The sequence below is a fragment of the Bison bison genome, unplaced genomic scaffold (genome assembly GCF_000754665.1).
Source record: "Bison bison bison isolate TAMUID 2011002044 unplaced genomic scaffold, Bison_UMD1.0 scf7180017863950, whole genome shotgun sequence".
Classification (NCBI taxonomy): Eukaryota; Metazoa; Chordata; class Mammalia; order Artiodactyla; family Bovidae; genus Bison; species Bison bison.
The window spans coordinates 228,510-238,957 of record NW_011494522.1 but is presented as its reverse complement, the minus strand read 5'-3'; the positions used below and the strand labels follow the sequence as shown (position 1 = coordinate 238,957).

Sequence of the window (10,448 nt, the reverse complement as noted above, 5' to 3'; positions counted from 1 at the left end):
AGGCCTTAAATATTACAAGCAATAAGGAAGGACACTACATAATGATGAAGGGATCAATCCAAAAGGAAGACATAACAATTGTAAATATATATGCACTCAACATAGGAGCACCTCAAGGCATAAGACAAACACTAACAGAGATAAAAGGAGAAATTGACAGTAGCACAATAATAGTAAGAGACTTAACACCCCACTCACACCCATGGACAGATCATTAAAACAGAAAATAAGGAAACACAAGTCTTATATGATACGTTAGAGGAGATGGATCTCATTGACATCTTCAGGACATTCCATCCAAATGCAGAAGAATACACCGTCTTCTCAAGTGCACATGGAACATTCTCCAGGATAGTCCACATCTTGGGTCACAAACCAAACCTCAGTAAATTTAAGAAAATTGAAGTCGTTTTAAGCATCTTCTTCAACCACAATGCTATGAGACTAGATATCAAATACAAGAAAAAAACTGTAAGAAACACAAACACATGGAGATTAAACAACACATTTCTAAATAACCAACAGGTTACTGAAGAAATCAAAAGGGAAATCAAAAAATTTCCAGAAGCAAATGACAATGAAAACACAACTCAAAACCTATGGGATGCAGCAAAAGCAGTTCTAAGAGGGAAGTTTATAGCAACACAATCCTACCTCAAGAAACAAAAACATCAAATAGACAACCTAACTTTACACCACCAGGGGCTTCCCTGGTGGCTCAGATGGTAAAGCATCTGCCTGCAATGCAGGAGACCCGGGTTCGATTCCTGGCTCGGGAAGATCCCCTGGAGAAGGAAATGGCAATCCACTCCAGCACTCTTGCCTGGAAAATCCAATGGATGGAGGAGCCTGATAGGCTACAGTCCATGGGGTCGCAAAGAGTGGGGTACGACTGAGCGACTTCACTTTCCTTAACTTTACACCTAAAACAACTGGAAAAAGATGAATAGAAAAACCCCAAATTATTAGAAGGAAAGAAATCATAAAGATCTGAGCAGAAATAAATGAAAAAGAAATGAAAGAAACAGTAGTAAAGATTAATAAAACTAAAAGGTAGTTCTTTCAGAAGATAAACAAAATTGACAAACCTTTAGCCAGACTCATCAAGAAAAGAAGAAGAAGAAAAAAATAAAAAAAAAGAAAAGAAAAGAAGAAGAATCAAATCAACAAAATTAGAAATTAAAAAGAGGTTACAACAGACAATGAAGAAATACAAAGGATTATAAGACACTATGATGAACAAGTATATGGCAACAAAATGGATAACCTGGAAGAAATGGACAGATTCTTAGAAAAGTTCCATCTTCCAAGACTGAACCAGGAAGAAATAGAAATTATGAACAACCCAATTACAAGCACTGAAATTGAAGCTGTGATCAAAAGTCTGCCCAAAACCAAAAGCCCAGGACCAGATGGCTTCACAGGAGAATTCTATCAAACATCTAGAGAAGAGCTAATGTCTAACCTTCTCAAACTCTTTCAAAAAATTTCAGAGGAAGAAGTACTTTCAAACTTATTCTACAAGGCCACCATTACCCTGATACCAAAACCAGACAAAGACAACACAAAAAAAGAAAACTACAGGCCAATATCACTGATGAACATAGATGCAAAAATTCTTAACAAAATTTTAGCAAACAGAATTCAGAAACACATCAGAAAGCTCATATACCATGATCAAGTTGGGTTTATTCCAGGGATGCAAGGATTCTTCAATATATGCAAATCAATCAATGTGATATACCATATTAACAAATTGAAAGATAAAAACCATATGATAATCTCAATAGAGGCAGAAAAAGCCTTTGACAAATTTTAGTATCCATTTATGATTAAAACTCTTCAAAAAATGGGCATAGAAGAAACCTACCTCAGCATAGTAAAGGCCATATATGATAAGTCTACAGCAAACATTATTCTCAATAGTGAAAAACTGAAAGAATTCCCCCTAAGATCAGGAACAAGACAAGGGTGTCCACTTTCACCACTATTATTCAACATAGTTCTGAAAGTCCTAGCTACAGCAATTAGAAGAAAAAGAAATGAATCCAAATTGGAAAAGAAGAAGTAAACCTCTCACTGTTTGCAGATGACATGATATTATACATAGAAAACTCAGAAAATTACTAGAGCTAATGAGTGAATTTAGCAAAGTTGCAGGATACAAAATCAATACACAGAAATCACTTGCATTTCTACATACTAACAATGAAAAACCAGAAAGAGAAATTAAGGAATCAATCTCATTCACCATTGCAACAAAAAGAACTAAATATCTAGGAATAAATTTACCTAAGGAGACAAAAGAACTGTACACAGAAAATTGTAAGACACTAATGAAAGAAATCAAAGAGAACAAACAGATGGAGAGATATTCCGTGTTCCTGGGTAGGAAGAATCAATATTGTGAGAATGATTGTACTACCAAACATAATCTACAGATTCAATGAGATCCCTATCAAATTACCAATGGCATTTTCACAGAACTAACAAAAAATTTCACAATTCATATGGAAACTCAAAAGACCCTGAATAGCCAAAGCAGTCTTGAGAAAGAAGAATGGAGCTGGAGGAATCAATCTTCCTGACTTCAGATTATACTGCAAAGCTACAGTCATCAAGACAGTATGGCACTGGCACAAAAACAGAAATATAGACCACTGGAACAAGACAGAAAGCCCAGAGATAAACCCATGCACCGATGGGTACCTTGTTTTTGACTGAGGAGGCAAGAGTATACAATGGGGCAAAGACAGCCTCTTCAATAAATGATGCTGGGAAAACTGGACAGCTACATGTAAGAGAATGAAATTGGAACACTTCCTAACACCATACACAAAGATAAACTCAAAGTGGATTAAAGACCTAAATGTAAGACCAGAAACATAAAACTCTTAGAGGAAAACAGGCAGAACATTCGATGACATAAATCAGAGCAAGATCCTCTATTACTCGCCTCCTAGAGTAATGGAAATAAAAGTAAACAAGTGGGACCTGATTAAACTTAAAAGCTTTTGCACAGCAAAGGAAACTATAAGCAAAGTGAAAAGACAACCCTCGGAAGGGGAGAAAATAATAGCAAATGAAAACAACTGACGAAGAATTAATTTCCAAAATATACAAGCAGCACATATAAGTCAATACCAGAAAAACCAACAACACAATCAAAAAGTGGGAGAAAGACCTAGACAGATATTTCTCCAAAGACATGCAGACGGCTAACAAACACATGAAGAGATGCTCAACATCACTCATTATTAGAAAAATGCAAATCAGAACTACAATGAGATATCGCCTCACACTGGGCAGAATGGCCCTCATCAAAAAGTCTACAAACAATAAATGCTGGAGAGGGTGTGGAGAAAAGGGAATGCTCTTGCACTGTTGGTGGGAATATAAATTGATACAGCCACTGTGGAAGATAGCATGGAGATTCCTTAAAAAACTAGGAACAAAACCACCATATGACCCAGCAATCCCACTCTAGGCATATACCCTGAGGAAACGAAAATTGAAAAAGACACATCTTCATTGCAGCACTATTTACGATAGCTAGAACATGGAAGCAACCTAGATGTCTACCGACAGATGAATGGATAAAGAAGTTATGGTACATACACACAATGGAATATTACTCAGTCATAAAAAGGAATGCCTTTGAGTCAGTTCTAATAAGGTGAATGAACCTAGAACCTATTATACAGAATGAAGTAAGTCAGAGAGAGAAAGAGAAATATCGTATTCTAATGAACATATATGGAATCTAGAAAAATGGTACTGAAGAATTTATTTACATGGCAGCAATGGAGAAACAGACATAGAGGACAGACTTACGGACATGGGGAGAGGGGAGGAGAGGGTGAGATGTATGGAGAGAGTAACATGGAAACTTACATCACCATATGTAAAATAGATAGCCAGTGGGAATTTGCTATATGGCTCAGGAAATTCAAACAGGGGCTCTGTATCAACCTAGAGGGGTGGGGTGGGGAGGGACATGAGAGGGAGGTTCAAAAGGGAGGGGATGTATGTATACCTACGGCTGATTCATGTTGAGGTTTGACAGAAAACAAGAAAATTCTGTAAAGCAATCATCCTTAAAAAAATTTTTAAAAGAACCTCAATGAAGTGCCATTTGACATGAGTCAGAATGGCCATCATTAAAAATTCCACAAAGAACAAATGCAGGAGAGGGTGTGGAGAAAGAGAACCCTCTTACACTGTTGGTGGGAATATAAATTGGTGCAGCCTCTGTGGAGAACAGTATGGAGGTTCCTTAAAAAACTAAAAATAGAGCTACCATGTGATCCAGCAATCCCGTCCCTAGGCATATATCTGGAAGGAACTCTCGTTCAAAAAGATACATGGAACACCTCAGTGTTCCTGGAAGCACTGTTTACAGTCCCTGAGACATGAGCACAACCTAAATGTCTGTCGACAGATGAGTGGATAAAGGTGTGGTGTATGTAGACAACAGACTATTAGTCATAAGAAAGAATGGAAGAATTGTATTTGCAACAACATGGGTGGGCCTAGAGACTATTATCCTTAGTGAAGTAAGTCAGAGAGGACAAATACCATGTGATGACACTCGGATGTGGAGTCTGAAATATGACACAGATGAACTTATCTATGAAACAGAAATACAGACATGGAAAACAAACTCATGGTTACCAAAGCGAAGGGGGCGGGAGAGGATAAATGAGGAGTTTGGGAATAGCAGATACTCACTACTGCAAATAAAATAGATAAACAAGGATGGCACTGCATGGCGCAGGGAACTCTGTTCTGTACACCAGAAACCAGCAAGATACTGTAAATCAACAGACTGCAATTTTTTAAAAATGAGGTGCCATGTAGGCACCATTCCCAGTCCATCTAGGCACTGGGAATATAGCAGTGGAGAGAAAAAATGAAACTCTTCTCATAGAGTTTATGGATCTGCTGGACAGAGATTAAAAAAACAAATAAGTAAATGTATAATGTGACAGGTAATGGTAAATGCTATGAAGGGAAAAATAAAGCAGGATAATAGGGAAAAGAAAAAGAGTAAAGAGAGTTTGCTCTTTTGTCTAACGAGGAGAGAGAAAGCTTTTTCTAATGAAAAAGATTTGAAGATGTGTTTTCTTTCTTTTAAAAGAAATTGGGAGACATGTTAATTCAGAGAGACTTGAAGAGAGTATGTGAGGAAGAACATTCAAAGGGCAGGGAACAGTAAGTGCCAAGCTTGCCTGCACATTGTAAGGAAGTCAGGGGTGGAGAGTGGTAGGAAATGACACCAGAGAGGAGCCAGAAATGAGTTTATTTGCACCCATTTCAACCAAGGTTGAGAGTCTGGATTTGATCAGTGAGATAACATTACACTGGAAGGTTTGGGGCGTAAGAGAATGTGATTTTACAAGGTTCATCCTAGCTGCTGTGTGAAAAATAGTCTGTGAGGAGCAAGAGTGGAAGTTGGAAGAGCAATTAGGAGGCCAGTGCAGTAATCCAGGGCAGAGAAAGATCGAGGGCAGGAGGAGAAGGGGGTGACAGAGGACGAGATGGTTGGATGGCATCCCCGACTCAATGACATGAGTTTAAGCAAGCTCCAGGAGATGGTGAAGGACAGGGAAGCCTGACATGCTGCCGCCCAAGGGCTTGCAAAGAGTCAGATGCGACTGAACAATAATAAGGGCAGAGATACTAGTGGATGGATGTGTGGCTATGTGGAGATGATAAAAAGCTATCAGATTCCAGACATATTTTGTTGGTAAAGCCAAAAGGACTTGTCGGAGGTATGCATGCAGGATGTAGAGGGATTCACGATGATTTTAAGACATGGCCTAAGCAGCAGAAGGGTGGAGTCGCCATTTATGGAGCTGACTAGGGCTGTGGGCCTCTGCGTGTTCTGTGTGGCAGGCAGCGCTGCTCTCCACCAGGGGTCTTCATCTCTGCCAGGGGTTGCTAGTGCCAAGGGCAGGGCAGAAGAGAAGGGAACTCACGTTTGTTGAGAGGCTAACATTCACCTGTCCTTCTGCCTAGTGATTTATTACACATTACCTCATTTCTTCTCCACAAAAAACCTACCAGTTTTTTTTTTTCCACTAAAAAAATTGGAGGCTGGGAGATAATGAAACTGAGACCAAGAGGGATTAAGAAATGCTCCCCAGGTGCTCCCAGTTAAAGGTGGCAGGACCTCTCCAAACTCAGGACGTCTACTGGGCTCTCAGGCATATATTCATTCTGTTTTTGAGAAAAGTTCATGGGACAGAAAGCTTGAGAAGTGCTGGGGAAGACAGAGGGGCCCAGAGTTAAAGAGATCACTGGGGAAAATGGGAGAAGGTCTCAAGTAAACCAAAAAAGTCTTTAAAATCCGTTCTTTTCAGGTTCAGTACGTGGACTGAGCCACGTTCCTGGCCCAACTCTGCCCTTCGGTTCTCTGGGCCTGGGTTGCCACGGCCCAGCCCTCCCCCTCCTCCGCTCCAGGTCATTCAGAGACAAAGGGAGAGTCCCAGCTGGGGAGACAGGCAGCTTCGCTACGAAGGCACCACGGAGTCTTCATCTCTGAACTCTTCCCGCACTCCCGACATCTCTACCCAACTGTAAGTTCAGCCATCAGGCTAAGTGTCACGTGCAGACCACGTCGGTTATAAACAAGCTCCTCCCCGACTGTTGACCAGTTCCTCCACACCACTGTGAGTCTCACATCAGCTGCGCTTGACGCTTAGCAATCTTTGGTCTCACATCCATGCAGGTCTGGATGGACCTCGTCCACGTCTTTCATAGCCTTTCTATAACTGGAGGTTACGACCATCTGCTCTGCCCTTCCTTGACCTCCTGTTTGGATTTCAGCAGGAACCTATTTCCCATCGCATCTTGATCACTTTCTTCTTCTATTCATCCCATCTCTCTCTCCCAGATTGATATTTTCTGTTGCTTATCTCTGATCATGTCACATTACCCCTTAAAAACTATCAGTGTTTCCCTATTGCTGCCAAAATAAATGCAAATCCTCAGATTCCCATTCAAGTGAAAGTGAAGTTGCTCAGTCGTGTCTGACTCTTTTCGACCACATGGACTGTGGCCTACCAGGCTCCTCCATCCATGGGATTTTCCAGGCAAGAGTACTGGAGTGGGTTGCCATTGCCTTCGCCAAGATTCGCATTCAAGCCCCACTCAATTCCGTTTCTTTTCCCTGGTCTCCCTATGTAGCATCTTCTAAGGGTAACTGCAGTAAAGCGCTTTTATACGCTATTTCCCTCTGACTTTCCCATCTCCATGTATTTCCCAATACCAGGATGCCTTCGTCCCTCCACCCCTGCTGCCATTTGAATCCTACGTAACATCCGAAGCTTAGCTCAGATGCTGTCTCCTCCGTAGAGTGATTTGCTGGTCACCCTTTCCTGAGGGCTGTCTTCTCAGCCTCTTATCATATATCTCCCCTGTGGCATTTATCTAGATACTTGCTGCTGCTGCTGCTTATTCACTTAAGTCGTGTTCTACTCTTTGTGACCGCGTGGACTCTAGCCCACCAGGCTCCTCTGTCTATGGGATTACGCAGGCAAGAATAGTGGAGTGAGGTGCCATTTCCTGCTCCAGGGGCTCTTTCTGACCCAGGGATCACACTTGCATCTCCTGCATTGGCAGGTGAATTCTTTACTACTAAGCCACCTGGGAAGTCCCAGTTAGGTTTATTTTATTCTTGTCATGTAGTGGATATGAATTTACAACTCCAAATACTTATGGTCAGTAAATGTCAATTCTTAGCCCCCGTGGTCCAGTGGCTAAAACTCTGTGCTCCCAATTCAGGGTGTTTGGGTTCAATCCCTGGTCAGGAAACTAGATTCCACGTCCTGCAACTAAGAGCTCGCGTGCTGCAACTACAGGTCCTGAGCGCCACAACTAGGACCTAGCAGAGTCAAATACATTATAAAGTTTTTAAACGATCATATTATATCTGACCCCAAGTCCTAACAGCTCCTAATAACTCGTGGAGAGTTTCATCTTCCCCAGGGATGATGAGAATCTATGAAGGTTGTATGGTGTCCTACTCTGCTCATCATTCGGTCTTGTTACCCAGGTCTTCACTGTACTTTGAATGGAGCCTGCTGGTTGGGACATACCCTCTCCATGGTCTGCTGTTATCCTCCAAGCTCTGCCCTCTTGTTTGTGGTGCTCTTGGAAGGAGGGGCGGGCTACCTGTGAATCTAGTTGATTCTATTTTCTTTTCATTTGAGGGAAATTTCTCCCCTCTCTTGACCCTCAGAGAGATATTCCTTTTGTTCTGCATCTGCTAATATCTTCATAAGTCATACAATCTTTTACAAAAGATAGAAGGAGAGATTGCCTTCCTGAATTTCTGCTTTCTGCCCTGAAAAACAAACCTCCCCGAGGCAAAGGAGCACTCTTCTTAGCCTGGGGTAGGCTGCAGAGTCTCGGAGAATACACACAAGCTCTTATCTCAGTCAGGAATCCAGCCTCACTTGCCCGGTTTCCTGGCGACAGCAGTGGTCTTACTCTCACTTCTGCCCTTCTGTAACTTGCGCATGTTGCAATGACACCTGGTTCAATAAACAGGCAGGACTCAAGGGAATTCAATCAGGAGATGCTCAGTTTTGTCTTGTTTTTCCTTACTACTATCAAACATCCCATTGGTTCTCTATTTTTCTGTCTTTGGACAGTATCTCAGAGAGATACCTCGGCCTTACCTGTCACTGTCAAGTATTAGAATGCTCTTATTTTCAGCAGTCAGGAAATCCAGACAAATCGAATATCCAACTTCTGCTCTCTCCTCTAGTTCAAAGCTGCTCATGTCCACCCTAACATCAGAACGCTGGATTCAGGAAGGGGATGTAGACTGTGCTTACTCCCTGTCCCCCCAGAATGCTCTTGACTCATCCACATTTGGAGCAAAGGGTGGAGGGAAAGAAGGATGATAGGAAAAGGGAAAAATGTAATACTTCATTGGTGCTCTTCAAGTGCCTCTCTTGGCTGCTAAGTGCCTTCTCGCTCATGGAAAAAAGCCCAAATGCCACCTAAGTTTTCCTGTGAAGAATGTTTGTGGGTTCTTTGAAGGATACTCTCCGTGTCCACTTCCATAGTTGCGCTCTGCTCTAGTCTCTGCTGCGTGTAATGCGCTCTTAGGCTACTTCCCACCCAGTCCTGCTGAGCCGCTTCTCCTAGCGTTCACTGGGCCCTCTGGAAAACATCGTGTAGTCTTGCCTCTCTAGCCCTGCCCGCTTTCTCCCACTCTAAGCCTAGAAGGTCAGGTTCTCCTTGCCCTGCGGTCAGTGCCTATCGGGGCCACCTCTGTCTTCCTAAGGCACACACCCAAACTCCTGTGGCCGCGTGCAGACTCCCTCCTCGGTGAGCATCTCGCTGGATGACCGTCCCTTTCCCTTTGCGGCAGACAGCACAGCCTCGGCTCTGAGAGGTCCTCTGGCTGCTTCCTTTACCTCACTAGAGGTAGAGGAATGTTCCAGAACTCACTCTCCTAACTGACAGCTCTTTTCAAAGAAAGCCTTTCTCCTCCACCAAATCCCTAGCCTTCCCTTTGACAGGCTGGAGGAATGTGTCAGCTAAGGGCCACAAGATCACATTTGGTCACCTTAACAAATCCTGAATGGCTGTGTCCAACGTCACTCTTCCTTAGAACTTACGGTCCTCCTTAGGTATCAGTCTCAGCTTTGGATTTCAGCTGCAATTCTAGGCAGAAGAAGTACTTGTTGAATACCTGCAGACTCATTCATTTCCTTAGGCACATCAGTGTGAAATAGGAAGTAAAGCAAATGACTTGACACGAAAGGGAAGCGGACTTCCTCCTCATAAACGTGTTCTGAGCACCAGTCGGTTTAGGCAGGCTGTCTCCCGTTTCCTTGGGACTGGAAAGGGGCCATTGGAGTGTCCTGCAGCCTCGTCAATAGCCTTTCTTTATCAATTATGGTAAAGCTTTACTTGATCATTTTAATTTACTACATGGAAAATGTTGGTGTCGGCAATTACCTTTCAACCACTTGGGGAAAAGTTCATTGTTGCTTTTTTTTAAAGTTGCTGTGCTTGCACAAAAATTAAGCTGCTTTTATATTCAAGTCCTGGTCCACTGAAAGGTTTCTGCCTTTCTGAACCTAGAAACATGACTATCACATTAGTGATTGCCTACCCTCCATGGGAAAAAATAGTTACACAAAGCAATTATCCTTCAATTAAAAATAAATAAATTAAAAAAAAAAAAAAGAAATTTAAAAAATGGTTACACAGTGCTCTAGAAAAACTGCTGGCATGAGAGAAAGTCTTCAGTCAGAGCTTTCCTTACCATCCCAGTGGCTTGTGGGCTTGGGGAGCCCACAACAGGAGAGGTCACAGGGACGGGTGGGCTCCTGTTGGGGTGGGACCTAGATGCAGGCCCTGAAGGGGCCTGGAAATTCACCTGTGACCCAGAGGAAGTGCTTTTGTTTGCATTTGTAACATGT

The 10,448-nt window shown here is 42.4% G+C and overlaps 1 non-coding gene across 1 annotated transcript; it reads left to right on the top strand.

Moving 5' to 3' along the window:
* The first annotated feature begins 707 nt into the window (after positions 1-707).
* Positions 708-779, top strand: TRNAC-GCA. Its single transcript has one exon. It is a non-coding gene; the product is annotated as a tRNA-Cys (tRNA).
* Positions 780-10,448: the final 9,669 nt, after the last annotated feature.